The 15,000-nt window shown below is 40.0% G+C and overlaps 1 protein-coding gene across 1 annotated transcript in view; it reads left to right on the forward strand.

The window, feature by feature from the left end:
- otud3 (OTU deubiquitinase 3) overlaps positions 1–15,000 on the forward strand; it is a 46,653-nt gene that overhangs the window by 11,206 nt on the left and 20,447 nt on the right. The window lies entirely within an intron of this gene.

Genomic DNA, 15,000 nt, shown 5'->3' on the forward strand with positions numbered 1-15,000 from the left:
TGTACAGAATAATTTATATACAGATATATTATATTATGTCTATAACATGTATACAATATAAACCAATGACCATGTACAATATTGCAGTATATACAGTATATATGACAGCAGCAGCATAAAATAGAGAGTAGGTCCAGCAGGAAATAGAAAATAGACATTATAAACATTATAAACGGGACGGCGTGGCGAAGTTTGTAGAGTGGCCGTGCCAGCAATCGGAGGGTTGCTGGTTACTGGGGTTCAATCCCCACCTTCTACCATCCTAGTCACGTCTGTTGTGTCCTTGGGCAAGACACTTCACCCTTGCTCCTGATGGGTGCTGGTTAGCGCCTTGCATGGCAGCTCCCGCCATCAGTGTGTGAATGTGTGTGTGAATGGGTGAATGTGGAAATACTGTCAAAGCGCTTTGAGTACCTTGAAGGTAGAAAAGCGCTATACAAGTATAACCCATTTATCATTTATTTAAACAAAGAGAAGTACCTAACATGTCAGGTGACAGGTAATAGGCAGATGTCATCTATTGCTGTATGGCGAGTGATTATACAGCTGGATGGAGTACGGAATGAAGGAGTTCTTGAATCGCACCGTGCGGGAAGGAAGTTGAAGGAGCCTGTTGGAGTATGAGCTCCGCTGTCCCTTAATTGTCAGGTGGCGTGGGTGGGCAGGATTGTCCAGTGTCCTCCTATCCCTCACTGACACAAACGCCTCCCAACTGCGTGCCAATAGTTTGGCCGGCTTTCCGGATCAGTTTATCAATCCGATTTGAGTCCCTTTTGCTGGTGCTGCTCCCCCAACCAACCACTGCAAAGTACAGGGCACTGGCCACAACAGACTGATAAAATATCTCCAACAGCTTGCTGCACACATTAAAGGACTTAAGCTTCCTCAGGAAAAAGAGTCTGCTCATGCCCTTCTTGTAAACAGATAGATAGATAGTACTTTATTGATTCCTTCAGGAGAGTTCCCTCAGGAAAATTTAAAAAACAGCTTTGCAGTTGTCCTTCCAGTCCAGTCTGCTGTTCAAGTGGACTCCCAGGTACTTGTACTGCTCCACTACTGCCACCTCCCGGCCCTGGATCTTGATGGGCTCCACCGGGGTCACTCTCTTCCTGAAGTCGATGACCTGCTCCTTGGTCTTGTCCACATTAAGGACCAGATGGTTCGCCTGAGACCACTCCACAAAGTCAGCGATCAGTGTCCTGTACTCCAATTCCTCTCTGATACACCCGACCACAGCAGAGTCGTCAGAGTATTTCTGCAGGTGGCAGGACCTGGAACTGTACTGGAAGTCTGAGGTGTACAGGGTGAACAGGAAAGGAGACAGGACGGTCCCCTGTGGAGCACCTACACCACTGACCATAGTATCCGACAGGGAGCTCCCCAGTCGCACAAACTGGGGCCTGTCAGACAAGTAATCAGTGATCCAGGAGACAATGGATGAACTGACACCCATCCTGAGCAACTTGTCACTCATCAGAATTGGCTGAATGGTGTTAAAGGCACTGGAGAAATCAAAAAACATGATCCCCACAGTACCCCTCCCATCATCCAGGTGAGAGTGAGCATGATGCAGCAGGTAGATAACAGCATAGTCCACTCCTACATGGGGCTGATATGCAAACTGTAGAGGATCCGGGGAAGGAGCCACCAGTGGTCTCAGCTGATCCACCACAAGCCTCTCGAGGACCTTCATGACCTGGGACGTCAGGGCAACAGGTCTGAAGTCATTTGAGCCCGATGGGATGGGCTTCTTGGGCACTGGCACTATGCAGCAGTGGTCCTGGCGCAGGAGGCAGCCGCGGAGCTGGTGCAGGAGCAGGGACCAGCCTTGGTGCTGGCGCGGGGACCAGCCGTTGAGCAGGTGCAGGAGCCAGTCTTGGAACAGGAACTGGAGATAGCCTTGGAACAGGAACCGGACGCAGCCTTGGAACAGGAACCGGACGCGGCCTTGGAACAGGAACCGGACGCGGCCTTGGAACAGGAACCGGACGCGGCCTTGGAACAGGAACCGGACGCGGCCTTGGAACAGGAACCGGACGCGGCCTTGGAACAGGAACCGGACGCGGCCTTGGAACAGGAACCGGACGCGGCCTTGGAACAGGAACCGGACGCGGCCTTGGAACAGGAAAAGGACGCGGCCTTGGAACAGGAACCAGAAGCGGCCTTGGAACAGGAACCGAAAGCAGCTTTGGAGCAGGAAACGGGGCAGGAGAGAGAGGATGGCGGCATCTGCAGGCCCACCTGGGTTGATGGCGGCGTCCACAGGCCCACCGGGGTTAGAAGTAGCTGTGCCTCCCCAGCTGCACAGCTACTCATAGCCCCCCCTCAAGGGACGGATCCAAGACATCCCCAAATAGGCCCACAGACGACAGGGATGGGTGGGGGGGAGCTTGAAAGGAGGCAAAACATCTCCTCGATTCGGCCATCAGCGCCAGGATCCTGTCAAACCTCTCTGCCATAGAAATCTTTGTGGGGTTCGTATTTGGCTTGAGTATTCTGTCAGGAATTGTTGGTGACGAACCCCAAGATGCAGAGATGGCAGGCTTGATGCAGGAAAACATGACTTTTAATGTCAAAAATGAAATGCAGGCAAACCGGAATCAGGAACCAGGAAACAGGCAAACTGGAAACCGCTAACAGCATACAGCAAACAGGAACCAGGAAACAGCTAACAATACTTGAGGGCGAGGCAGGTATAAATAATAGCCGGCTGATTGATACCAGGTGTGGCCAGGCTGCCAATCGGCCGCAGGTGAGGGGAAACAGTGCTCAGAGAGACAAACAGGAAACTGAACCCAAAAAAAAGCGCTGACAGGAAATAAAACACAAACAGAGGAAAAACTAAAACATAACCAACCTTTCAGTGACAAGCCTGACGCATACAAGACAAATTGTCTTTTAGTAGTAAGTAAACAAACAAAGACTCCTAATTAGTCTGCTGACGTATGCAGTAACGTACTGTGTCATTTATCTACCTATTATTTTGTCAAAATTATGAAGGACAAGTGGTACAAAATTAATTATTAATCTACTTGTTCATTTACTGTTAATATCTGCTTACTTTCTCTTAACATGTTCTATCTACACTTCTGGTAAAATGTAATAATCATATATTCTTCTGTTGTTTGGATGCTTTACATTAGTTTTGGATGATACCACAAATTTGGGTATCAATCCGATACCAAGTAGTTACAGCAGGGGTGTCAAACTCATTTTAGTTTAGGGGCCACGTGGAGCAAAATCTACTCCCAAGTGGGCCAAACTGATAAAATCATGGCATGATAACCTAAAAATAACAACAACTTCAGATTGTTTTCTTTGTTTAAAAATATTCTGAAAATGTACAAATCATAATGTTGTTGTTTTTTTTACACTTACATGTTGCGGTTAATAGTATTCTATCTTCGTTGGTCATTATTTATACGTTCTGAATAAATGATGTGATCATGTTCATCGGTCAAATAGGTGGAATTGAGTCTGGCAAAGTTTTAAAAGCCTCTAATTGGTGTTATTTTTAATCTATCAAGATAAAGAAAAAACATCAAAATCAAATTACAGGATGTTATTTATGTAGTTTACTCATTTTCCTCAACTGTTGAACTAACATCATGTGGTTTATTCTGTACATACAGTATGTAGCATCATCTACAAATATACAAATAATTGCTATAGTGACATCCAGTGGACATGTTTAGAACAGCAGTTTCTTTCATTCAAAATTTCAGCTCATTTTTATACTTAGCAAACTCATCCCCCGGGCCGGGTAAACCGTGTTCATGGGCCTGATCCGGCCCGCGGGCCGTATGTTTGACACCCCTGAGTTACAGGATCATACAATGGTCATAATTTAAGTCTTCATGTATCCAGGGACATATTTCCTGAGTTTATATACATAATATACTTTTTTTTTAAACGAAAGAAGATTTTGTGATGCTAAAAAATATCGATGTTATCATAGTAGTTTCGACTAGATACGCTCCTGTACTTGGTATCATCAAAGTGGATGTTAGGTGTAGATCCACCAATGGCGTTTGTTTACATTGTGACGCCGGTGAGCTATGGTGTGTAGTAAAGCATGTTTAGCTATTCCTTTTCCACCAGTGATAATGATACTTGTATGGTCGCTGATAAAAAAAAAGCCTTGCCTATACCGGAAGTAGCATGACGTCACAGGAGGGAGGATTCCTCACAATTCCCCGTTGTTTACAATGGAGTGAGAGAGATTCGGACCGAGAAAAGCGACGATTACCCCATTAATTTGAGCGCGGATGAAAGATTCGTGGATGAGGAACGTTAGAGTGAAGAACTAGAGAGGCAGTGCAGGGTGTATCTTTTTTCGCTCTGACCGTAACTTAGGTACAAGGTCTCATTGGATTCCACACACTCTCCTTTTTCTATTGTGGATCACGGATTTGTATTTTAAACCACCTCGGATACTATATGCTCTTGAAAATGAGAGTCGAGAACGCGAAATGGACATTCACAGTGACTTTTATCTCCACGACAATACATCAGCGAAGCTCTTTAGCTACTGAGCTAACGTGATAGCATCTGGCTCAAATGCAGATAGAAACAAAATAAATAAATCCCTGACTGGAAGGATAGACAGAAGATCAACAATACTATTAAACCCTGGACCTGTAACTACACGGTTAATAATTCTCAGCCTGGCAAAGCTTAACAATGCTGTTGCTAACGACGCTGAAGCTAACTTAGCAACCGGACCTCACAGAGCTATGATAAAAACATTAGCGCTCCACCTACGCCAGCCAGCCCTCATCTGCTCATCAACACCCGTGCTCACCTGCGTTCCAGCGATCGACGGCGCGACGAAGGACTTCACCCGATCACAGATGCGGTTGGCGGCTAGCATTGGCTAGCGCGTCTGCTATCCAAGTAAGTACTCCTTGTTGTGTTGCTACGGCCAGCCGCTAATACACCGATCCCACCTACAACTTTCTTCTTTGCAGTCTTCATTGTTCATTAAACAAATTGCAAAAGATTCACCAACACAGATGTCCAGAATACTGTGGAATTGTTCGATGAAAACAGAGCAGTTTGTATGGTGACACACTGGGTACGAATACTTTCGTTGCCGTCGTGACGTCACGCGCATACGCATCATCCATAGACGTTTCCAACCGGAAGTTTAGCGGGAAATTTAAAATTGCACTTTATAAGTTAACCCGGCCATATTGGCATGTGTTGCAATGTTAAGGTTTCATCATTGATATATAAACTATCAGACTGCGTGGTCGGTAGTAGTGGGTTTCAGTAGGCCTTTAAGATGGTATATTAAGTTGGATAAGAAGAACGTTTGTGGCTGCAACACCAACAAGTTACTTCAGTTTTATCTAAAGGTCTGTTTTAAAGCTAAATTGGCCTCCTCTCATCACGATCACAGACCGTGTTACAATGCACTCGTCGTCTGGGTTAATCCTTAAAGGGGAACTGCACTTTTTTGGACTTTTGCCTACCGTTCCCAAATCTTATGAGAGACAAGACAACAGTTTTGTTTTTTTGCAGGCTAACATGTAAACATCGACTCCTTTTAGGTGGCTAGCAATGCAGCTAATGGTAGCAATCAATTCTACCTCTAAATCACTTTTAAAAATGCATTCAAAAACCGTCAACAATACTTCATTTACATTCTGTAACCTATATTATCGCCAAACTGTAGCAACATTGTTATTGTAAGAGAGAACACTGAGAAACTTTTTTTACTAGCGTACTAACACATCGGCATGCTACGTTATTAGCCGTGAAAGCTAACTACGGAAAGAGATAAGCTTGCTTCAACGTCAACACAAAACGCGTTTGAGTTTGTAATACACAACACAATGTGATAGGACACCAATCTGTACTGAGTGAAAAACATGAACAATCATATTACAGTATCTGTAAAGTAGTTTAGTTTAGTTTATTAAGGATCCCCATTAGTCTACACAGCAGTGGATACTATTCTTCTTGGGGTCCAAGCAAAAACATCACACAATCACAAAACAAAAGATTAAAATGCAGTACAACATGATCAAATAATAAAATGTTGTAATACAAAAATAGCAACAACAAAGAACCAAAAAAATAATTATAACTTCGAGTTTACATAATATTGTTCATACCAAAGATAAAAAGAGCAATATAAAAATAGATGTATATATATTTTTGCAAAAATAAAACAAAGAACCAATGGCCTAAAATATACACATTAGTGTACCAAAGACAAACAATAAGTGACGAAAAAAGTACCATACACCATTTTCTACTGCTTGTCCCATAATCAATAAAATAGTCAATAGTCAATAAAAACAGTCATGACATTAGGTACAATCTAGAATAATCTCTTTCCGCAATACTTCTCCTCTTAGTCTATTCTTAAAACCCACTCTGCTGGTGATTGATACCAGATATTGTGGAAGTCGATTCCAGTAAGTGATTGCCCTATACATTACAGTCTTTTTCAAAACATCACTTTTGGGTTTAAGACGGGTGAAAGCAACTCTTAGGGCTAACCTGGTACCATAGTTGTGACTTTCACTAGCAAGCAACAGCTGAGAATACAGATATGAAGGTTTATGGTATGTATAGGTTGTTTTTAAAAATAGAATCAAACTACACGCTAGTCTTTCACCAACTGTCATCCATGACAATTCAGTATGCATGATCTCAACGCTGGTCCTAAATGAGCAATGGAGAGCTAGTCTGGCAGCTCGGTTTTGGGTAAGCTGGATTTTATTGAGTTCTTGTTTAGATGCATTAGACCAGATTGCTGGGCAGTAGTCAAGATGTGACAATACAAGGGATTGTATAACTTGTTTCGTAGTTGTGTTAGTTAAAAAATAGGCACTTTTTCTTATGATTGAGATTCTTCTGCTCATTTTTGTTACTATGTTATTAATGTGAGTGGCCCAAGATAGTCTTTCATCTATTGTAACTCCCGGCAACCTGGCTTCTTTAACTTGTTCAATATGAACTCCGTTCAAAGAAACATTCAATATGCGTTCCTTTCTATGAGCATGTTTTGAGCAAATAACAAGACATTTTGTTTTGGAAATATTAAGTTTCATCTTATTTTCTGTAACCCATTTAGAAATCTGCATAACCTTGTCTTGTAGTATACCGCTCAGGTCTGCAATTATCAGCATAAGCATATATTGTTGTGTCATCTGCGTAAATTGCACAGCAACCATTCTTTAAAATACATGACATATCATTTACAAATATTGAGTATAATAAAGGTCCCAGGCAACTTCCCTGGGGAATACCACAATATAATGTTTTAATATTTGAAAGGGTTCCATTGAACATGACACAATGCTGTCTGTTGACTAGGTAGCTTTTCATCCAGTTAATCGCTGAGAGTTTAAAACCATAAGCAGACAGTTTTATAAGTAGTAGTTTGTGGTCAATAATATCAAAAGCAGCACTAAAATCTAATAGCACTGTGCCAACTAATAATTTACTGTCAATTTGTTTTAGCCAGTCATCTGTTAATTGTGTGAGAGCTGTGCATGTTGAATGGCCAGTTTTATATGCATGTTGAAAGTCTGAATTTATGTCATTTATAGAGAAATAATTTTGAATTTGCTTAAATATAATTGTTTCCATTAATTTTCCTAATACTGGTAAAATGCTAATTTGCCTACTATTCGATCCAGTGAATGCTTCTTTCCTATTTTTTGGTAGAGGAGTTACTCTAGCAACCTTCCATACTTGAGGATAGATTCCTTCTTTAAAACTTAAGTTAAAAATATAACATATCGGACTGGCTATTATTCCAGCTGACAATTTTAAAAGTCTACTATCTAGATTATCATGACCACAAGGTTTGTCAGATTTCAACTCAGACAATAGATTTTCAATTTCCAATACATTAGTGACTGAGAATTCAAATTTACATTTTTTGTCCTGCATGATATCATTTTTAATAAGTGACTCAGATGTAATACAATTTACAGGCAGCATGCCATTTCTTATAGTATCAACTTTACTTATGAAATAATTGTTGAAGTAATCAGCAATTTCTTTGGGCTTGGTGATAAAGCCTTCACCTGATTCAATAAATGCTGGTGTTTTTCCCATTTTATCTCTAAACATGATTTGATTGAGAGTACTCCAAAGTTTTTTTCCATCATGTTTAATTTCTTCAATTCTAGATTGGTAGTACACCCTTTTTTTCTGTTTATTTAATTTGGTGACTTTGTTTCTTAAAGAGCGATATGCTAGCCAGTCCTCTGAGCTACCTGAATCTACTGCAACTCTTTTCCGTATATCTCTATCTTTCATCAAGTTTCTCAGGTCAGAGTCAAGCCAAGGGGCTTTGACAGATCTGACGGTGAGCTTCTTGATAGGTGCATGCTTATCATAGACAGAAGAAAATGACTTCATGAATTCATGCAGAGCTGCTTCAGTATGCTTTGACTCAAATACACTGTCCCACTGTATGTTATGTACGTCTTCAATAAAGGCATTATCACAGAAATGTTTGTAGAGTCTCTTATACATAATTGTAGGTCCAACTTTGGGGACTTTCACTTTTCTTGCTATAGCAATCATGTTATGATCACTAAATCCAATTGGCACAGAAACAACCTTTGAGCATTTATCCACTGAATTAGTAAAAAGATGATCTATGCAAGTTGAAGACAATACACCTGAATTGTTCATATTTATTCTGGTTGGTAGATTTATCATTTGAGTTAGGTTACATACAGTGGCAGTGTCATTAAGCTTTCTTTTCATAGGGCAGTTTTTTGAGAGCCAGTCAATATTTAAGTCTCCTAAGAAATACATTTCTCTGTCTGTGTCAGAAACATTCTGAAGCATTGCACACATTTTTTCAAGATATGCTGCATCAGAGGAAGGTGGTCTATAGCAGCAGCAGATTAGTAATGGCTTTAGATGTGGCAAGTGAACCTGGATCCAGATTGCTTCTACATCTGTCAAGTCCAGATCTCCTCTTTGCTTTATTGGAATGTGGTCTCGTACATCAAAGGCTACTCCTCCCCCGTGTTTGTTTCTATCAAGTCTAATTATATTGTAACCTTGTATAAATATTTCAGTATTGTCAATTGAATCATCCAAATGAGTTTCAGAAATTGCTACTATATGTAGATCATTTTCAAACATTATTTTACTCAACTCAATTACCTTGTTTTTCAGACTACAGATGTTCAAGTGGGCAATTTTGAGTCCTTTTTTGGGAAGTTTGATAGACATTTAAAGTTAATAAGGATTTGCAGAATAGATGTCAACTCTAAAAACACAAAAAACACACAGATCAGCAAACCACAGACTATGCAAATTTATCCAAATCATTTAAGCTCCTGACCATTAGCACTTGTGCCTGCTCAGGTGCACCATTTAGCTTTATGTAGACATTGCAGTTGGACGACCATGTTGCTTGTATTTTTCCCTCTTTGCGTAGGTACCGAGCCCTTTTAGCAATATCAGCATTGCTCTTGGTTAAATGTTCATTGAGATAAACATTTGATCCCTTGAGCATCCTACTTTGTTGCAAAAGATTGATTTTGAATTTTCTATTTGCAAACCTCATAATGATGGTTGCCGGTTTGCTTTTATCTTTCTGAGGGAAACGGTGACAAGCTTCTATATTCTCCTTATTTATGCTAATTCCCTTTTCTTGGAGAAACTTCACCACCTGCCGCTCCACTGAGTCCAATTCTTGGTCCCTGGGCACTGATCCCTGGACCTCGGACCTCACTGCAGCAGCAAATGACGCAGGTCGCGTTGGGAGACCAGTAACAATGACATCGTTCATTCTAGTATATTGTTCTAAATCAGATAATCTACCTTTCAGTTGCACAATCATATTGTCTTTCTCTTCATTTTGCTTCTTCAGTTCCTTAATATCTTTCATCATGCCCATCAAAGTGTCTTGTTTACTTGTCATTGCTTCCATTTGGTGTGCCATAAACTCCACTGATTTCCATAGCTCCTCATTGGATCTCTTTAGTTCTTCCATGTCTCTTTTGGTGGCCATTGTTAATGATAGCTGCTGGGTAGTAGTAGTATTTCATGTTTTGTTTGTACACAGCTAGCCAGACAGTGTATGTACTGTAGTTGTAATAACACACATGATGTGCTGCATGTATCATGATCAATATAAAGTGTGACTCACTCGATTGACAGTTGTCTGTTTGGTCCAGCTGGCTGGGGACGTTATTTTCCAGTTTACTTGAGCAGGCACTCCATTTATGTCGAAATAGCTTGGCTTCAAATTCCACAATAAAGCCTACAACGCTGACTACCATTAAGATTAAAGATTAAAGTACCAATGATTGTCACACACACACTAGATGTGGTGAAATTTGTCCTCTGCATTTGACCCATCCCCTTGGGGAGCAGTGGGCAGCAGCGGCGCCGCGCCCGGGAATCATTTTGGTGATTTAACCCCCAACTCCAACCCTTTGTTGCTGAGTGCCAAGCAGGGAGGTTATGGGTCCCATTTTTATAGTCTTTGGTATGACTCGGCTGGGATTTGAACTCCAACCTACCGATCTCAGGGCGGACACTCTAACCACTAGCCACCTTTTCCAAGTGTTTTTTAATCATCTTTAAAATTAAAAAAAAAAAAAAAAAGCTGTGTGTTTTTCCCCCCTAATATTGATTGTGAAAGATAGGCAAAATTACCCGGATGTGATTAATCTTCACTCGTATATAACACGATACATTTTTTGTTATTAATCACATGTGGTAAAGTTGACAGCGCTAGTTTTTCTCTGTTAAGATTCAAGATTGCCATATTATATTTAACTATTAGCCAGTGTGCGGGTTACAATTACACCGCAAAGTTAAAGGCCTACTGAAACCCACTACTACCGACCACGCAATCTGTTTATATATCAATGATGAAATCTTAACATTGCAACACATGCCAATACGGCCGGCTTAGATTAGTAAAGTGCAATTTTAAATTTCCCGCGAAATATTCTGCTGAAAACGTCTCGGTATGATGACGTTTGCGCGTGACGTCACGGATTGTGCGGACATATTGGGACACCATTGTGGCCAGCTATTAAGTCATCTGTTTTCATTGCAAAATTCCGCAGTATTCTGGACATCTGTATTGGTGAATCTTTTGCAATTTGTTTAATGAACAATGAAGACAGCAAAGAAGAAAGCTGTAGGTGGGATCGGTGTATTAGCGGCTGGCTACAGCAACACAATCAGGAGGACTTTGAGTTGGATAGCAGACGCGCTACCGTGAGTACAGCTTTGGCTTCTAAACATTTGATCGCTTGCCCGTACGTGCGTGCCGCTATGTGCATGTCACGTACGTAACTTTGGGGAAATATATGTGCTGTATGAACTTTACGGAGGTGAACGGTACTTTGGGCTGTGGGATTGAGTGTGTTGTGCAGGTGTTTGAGTTGTATTGGTGGGTTGTATGGACGGGAGGGGGGAGGTGTTTGTTATGCGGATTAATTTGTGGCATATTAAATATAAGCCTGGTTGTGTTGTGGCTAATAGAGTATATATATGTCTTGTGTTTATTTACTGTTTTAGTCATCAGGTCCCACCCGCCTCTCACAGCATCTTCCCTATCTGAATCGCTTCCACTGCCCTCTAGTCCTTCACTCTCACTTTCCTCATCCACGAATCTTTCATCCTCGCTCAAATTAATGGGGTAATCGTCGCTTTCTCGGTCCGAATCGCTCTCGCTGCTGCTGGGCATGATTGTAAACAATGTGCAGATGTGAGGAGCTCCACAACCTGTGACGTCACACTACTTCCGGTACAGGCAAGGCTTTTTTATCAGCGACCAAAAGTTGCGAACTTTATCGTCGATGTTCTCTACTAAATCCTTTCAGCAAAAATATGGCAATATCGCGAAATGATCAAGTATGACACATAGAATGGACCTGCTATCCCCGTTCATTTCATTTCAGTAGGCCTTTAAGTAGAAGACTAAAACCTTTTTAAGAGGTTTTTAATCCATAGTGGGTGTTTTTTTATTTACTGTGGGCGTGCACTGTATTTTTCAGTTTGATATTAGCAAGTAAGCTACCTTGTGGAAGATGGAGAATGACGTTTGGGATGTCATTGTGGGACAGGGCATTTCATTGTGGAGAACTATGAGATTCAAAAAAATCTCAATTATGAAATGATGAGATAAAAAAATCGAAATTAACAATGAATCAAAGTTTCTTTTTCTTATGATTGATTGAAACTACACGATAAACAGTCTAAATCATGAGATAAGAAAGCTGCAATTATAAGATAAAAAGTCATATGTATAAGATTAAAAGTCATAATTGTGAGACATTATCAGACATAGTAGAAATTATGAGATAAAAAAATCTAAATTATGAGAGAGTCAAAATTATAAGATAAAAAGTAAAAAATTATGGGATTAAAGGTCATAATTATGAAATAAAAAGAGTGAAATTATAAAATGAAAAATCTAAATTAATATAAGTCATTTTATAAGATAAAGTCAAAATTATGAGAAAAAGTCCAAAATATGAGAAAGAGAAAAAAAATCGAAATTATGCGACTAAAAAGTCATTTTATAAGATAAAGTCAAAATTATGAGATACATTTTTTGAAATTATGGAATAAAAAGTCATTTTATAAGATTAAAAAAAATCGAAATTAGGATATATAAAGTCAGAATGATGAGTAAAAAAAAAACAATTATGAGGGGGGCCGGATCGGCCCGAATCCGCAAGTCGGTCCTACAATCTCCCAAATCTGAAGGAGGGCTTGCACTCCCCAATTTTAGACAATACTATTGGGCAGCTAACGTACAGAAACTCCTATACTGGATGGATGGAGGCTCTCAGACCCTCCCGGCCTGGGTATCCCTTGAAACGGCGATCCCAAACTCCTCATTACATTCTTGCTTATGCTCATCACTCCCTTTCCCATTTAAACTTGAAGGCGCAAACACCATTGTATCGATCTCCATTAAAATATGGAACCAGCTACGTAAACACTTGGGTTTTCAGGGCCCATTTATATTGACCCCGCTACTTAAAAACCAATTATTTAAACCTTCCCGTACTGACCCCGCATTCATGACTTGGCACGATCATGGTATCACCACTGTGAAAGACCTCTATGCAGATGGAGTGTTCTCATCCTTCACTGAACTCTCTTCCAAATACGATTTGCCGAACTCCCACCTTTTTCGTTTTTTTCAGGCGAGGGACTCCGTAAAGAAACAGTTCCCACACTTTCCGAATCGTCCTCCGGAAACTCTTATTGTTGTTATCTTATTGTTATATTACATTGTTATCTTTGAGCCCTAATCATAAAAAATTTATCTCTGTGTTATATACCTCTTTAAGTTCAGTTGCTCCAAACTCTCTATCAGTGATAAGAGCCTCGTGGGAGAGCGATCTTAATACCAACATATCCGATCAAGACTGGGACTCTGCCCTGAAACTGGTTCACTCCTCCTCAATATGTGCCCGTCATAGTCATCCAATGCAAAGTAATCCATAAAATTCATTATACTAACTCAAAACTATCCAAAATCTACCCCACTGTTAGCAATACCTGCAATAGATGCAAACAATCTCCGGCCGATCATGTCCATATGTTCTGGTCCTGCTCTAAACTATGTTTCTTTTGGGAGGACATTTTTGACACAATCGGAAAAGCATACGGTCAAAACTTTCCCCCCAACCCATTATCAGCCATTTTTGGCTGATAATGGGTGCCCGGTATCGCTAAAAAGCGCTGTTGCTTTTCCGACCTTGCTGGCCAGGCGATTGATCTTGTTTAATTGGAAGCTGGCTCGCCCCCCATCACACGGCCGTTGGATTAGAGAGGTTCTCTACAATCTAAAACTGGAAAAACTTAGGTTTTCGCTAAAAGGCTCGGCTCAAGCGTTTGAAAGCTCATGGAGTCCTTTTTTGCTGTATGTCAACTCTCTTGATTTATCCCCAGACGCAGATGAGGAATAATCTCCCGTTTATTTATTATTATTATTTTATTTTAATTTTATTTTATTTTATTTTTATTTTATTTTTTCCCTTTCTCTCCTTTCAGCCTGTTTGTCTGTCTCTGGCCTCGTGTGTGTGTGTGTGTGTGTGTGTGTGTGTGTGTGTGTGTGTGTGTGTGTGTGTGTGTGTGTGTGTGTGTGTGTGTGTGTGTGTGTGTGTGTGTGTGTGTGTGTGTGTGTGTGTGTGTGTGTGTGTGTGTGTGTGTGTGTGTGTGTGTGTGTGTGTGTGTGTGTGTGTGTGAGAATGTCTGTCTTTGCCGTCTTACTTGTTATATGACTGTGCCATATGTCCCTTGTTAGTGTGACCTGAGTGGGGTGGGAGGGTGGGTGGGGGATTTGGGTTTTAAGGGAAAGGGTGTGAAGAATTTTCTGACTTTAAAATTGTACTGTTTCGACTTGCACTTTTTTCTGTATTTGAAAATGCCAATAAAAAAAGTTGGATTAAAAAAACCAATTATGAGATAAACAGTCATTTTATAAGATAAAGTCCTAATTATGAGAAAGTCAGAGATACGAACATGGACAGTTATGTAATGAAAGTCATTTTATAAGATAAAAAGTCAAAATTAGGATATATAAAGTCATATTGATGAGATAAAAAGTCAAAATTAGGATATATAAAGTCATAATGATGAGATAAAGAATCATAATTATTAAAAAGTTTGAAATTATGAAATTAAAATCGAAATTATGAAAAGTCATTTTCTAAGATAAAGTCAAAATTATGAGAAAAGGTCAAAATATGACAGAGAAAAAAATCAAAATGGGATAAAAATTCATTTTACAAGATAATCAAAATTATGAGATACATTTTTTTAAATTATGGAATAAAAAGTAATTTTATAAGATAAAAAGTCGAAATTCGGAAATATAAAGTCATAATGATGTGATAAAAAAAATCATAATTATGAAATAAAAATTAACTTCATCTCATATGTGACTCGTGACTGTCTTCACTATTAAGAGAAGTGTTGTATTCATTGTAGGTGTAAATGTTGTTAAGATCAGAACAGTCAACACATATG

This window comes from Entelurus aequoreus, linkage group LG01 (genome assembly GCF_033978785.1).
Source record: "Entelurus aequoreus isolate RoL-2023_Sb linkage group LG01, RoL_Eaeq_v1.1, whole genome shotgun sequence".
Taxonomy (NCBI): domain Eukaryota; kingdom Metazoa; phylum Chordata; class Actinopteri; order Syngnathiformes; family Syngnathidae; genus Entelurus; species Entelurus aequoreus.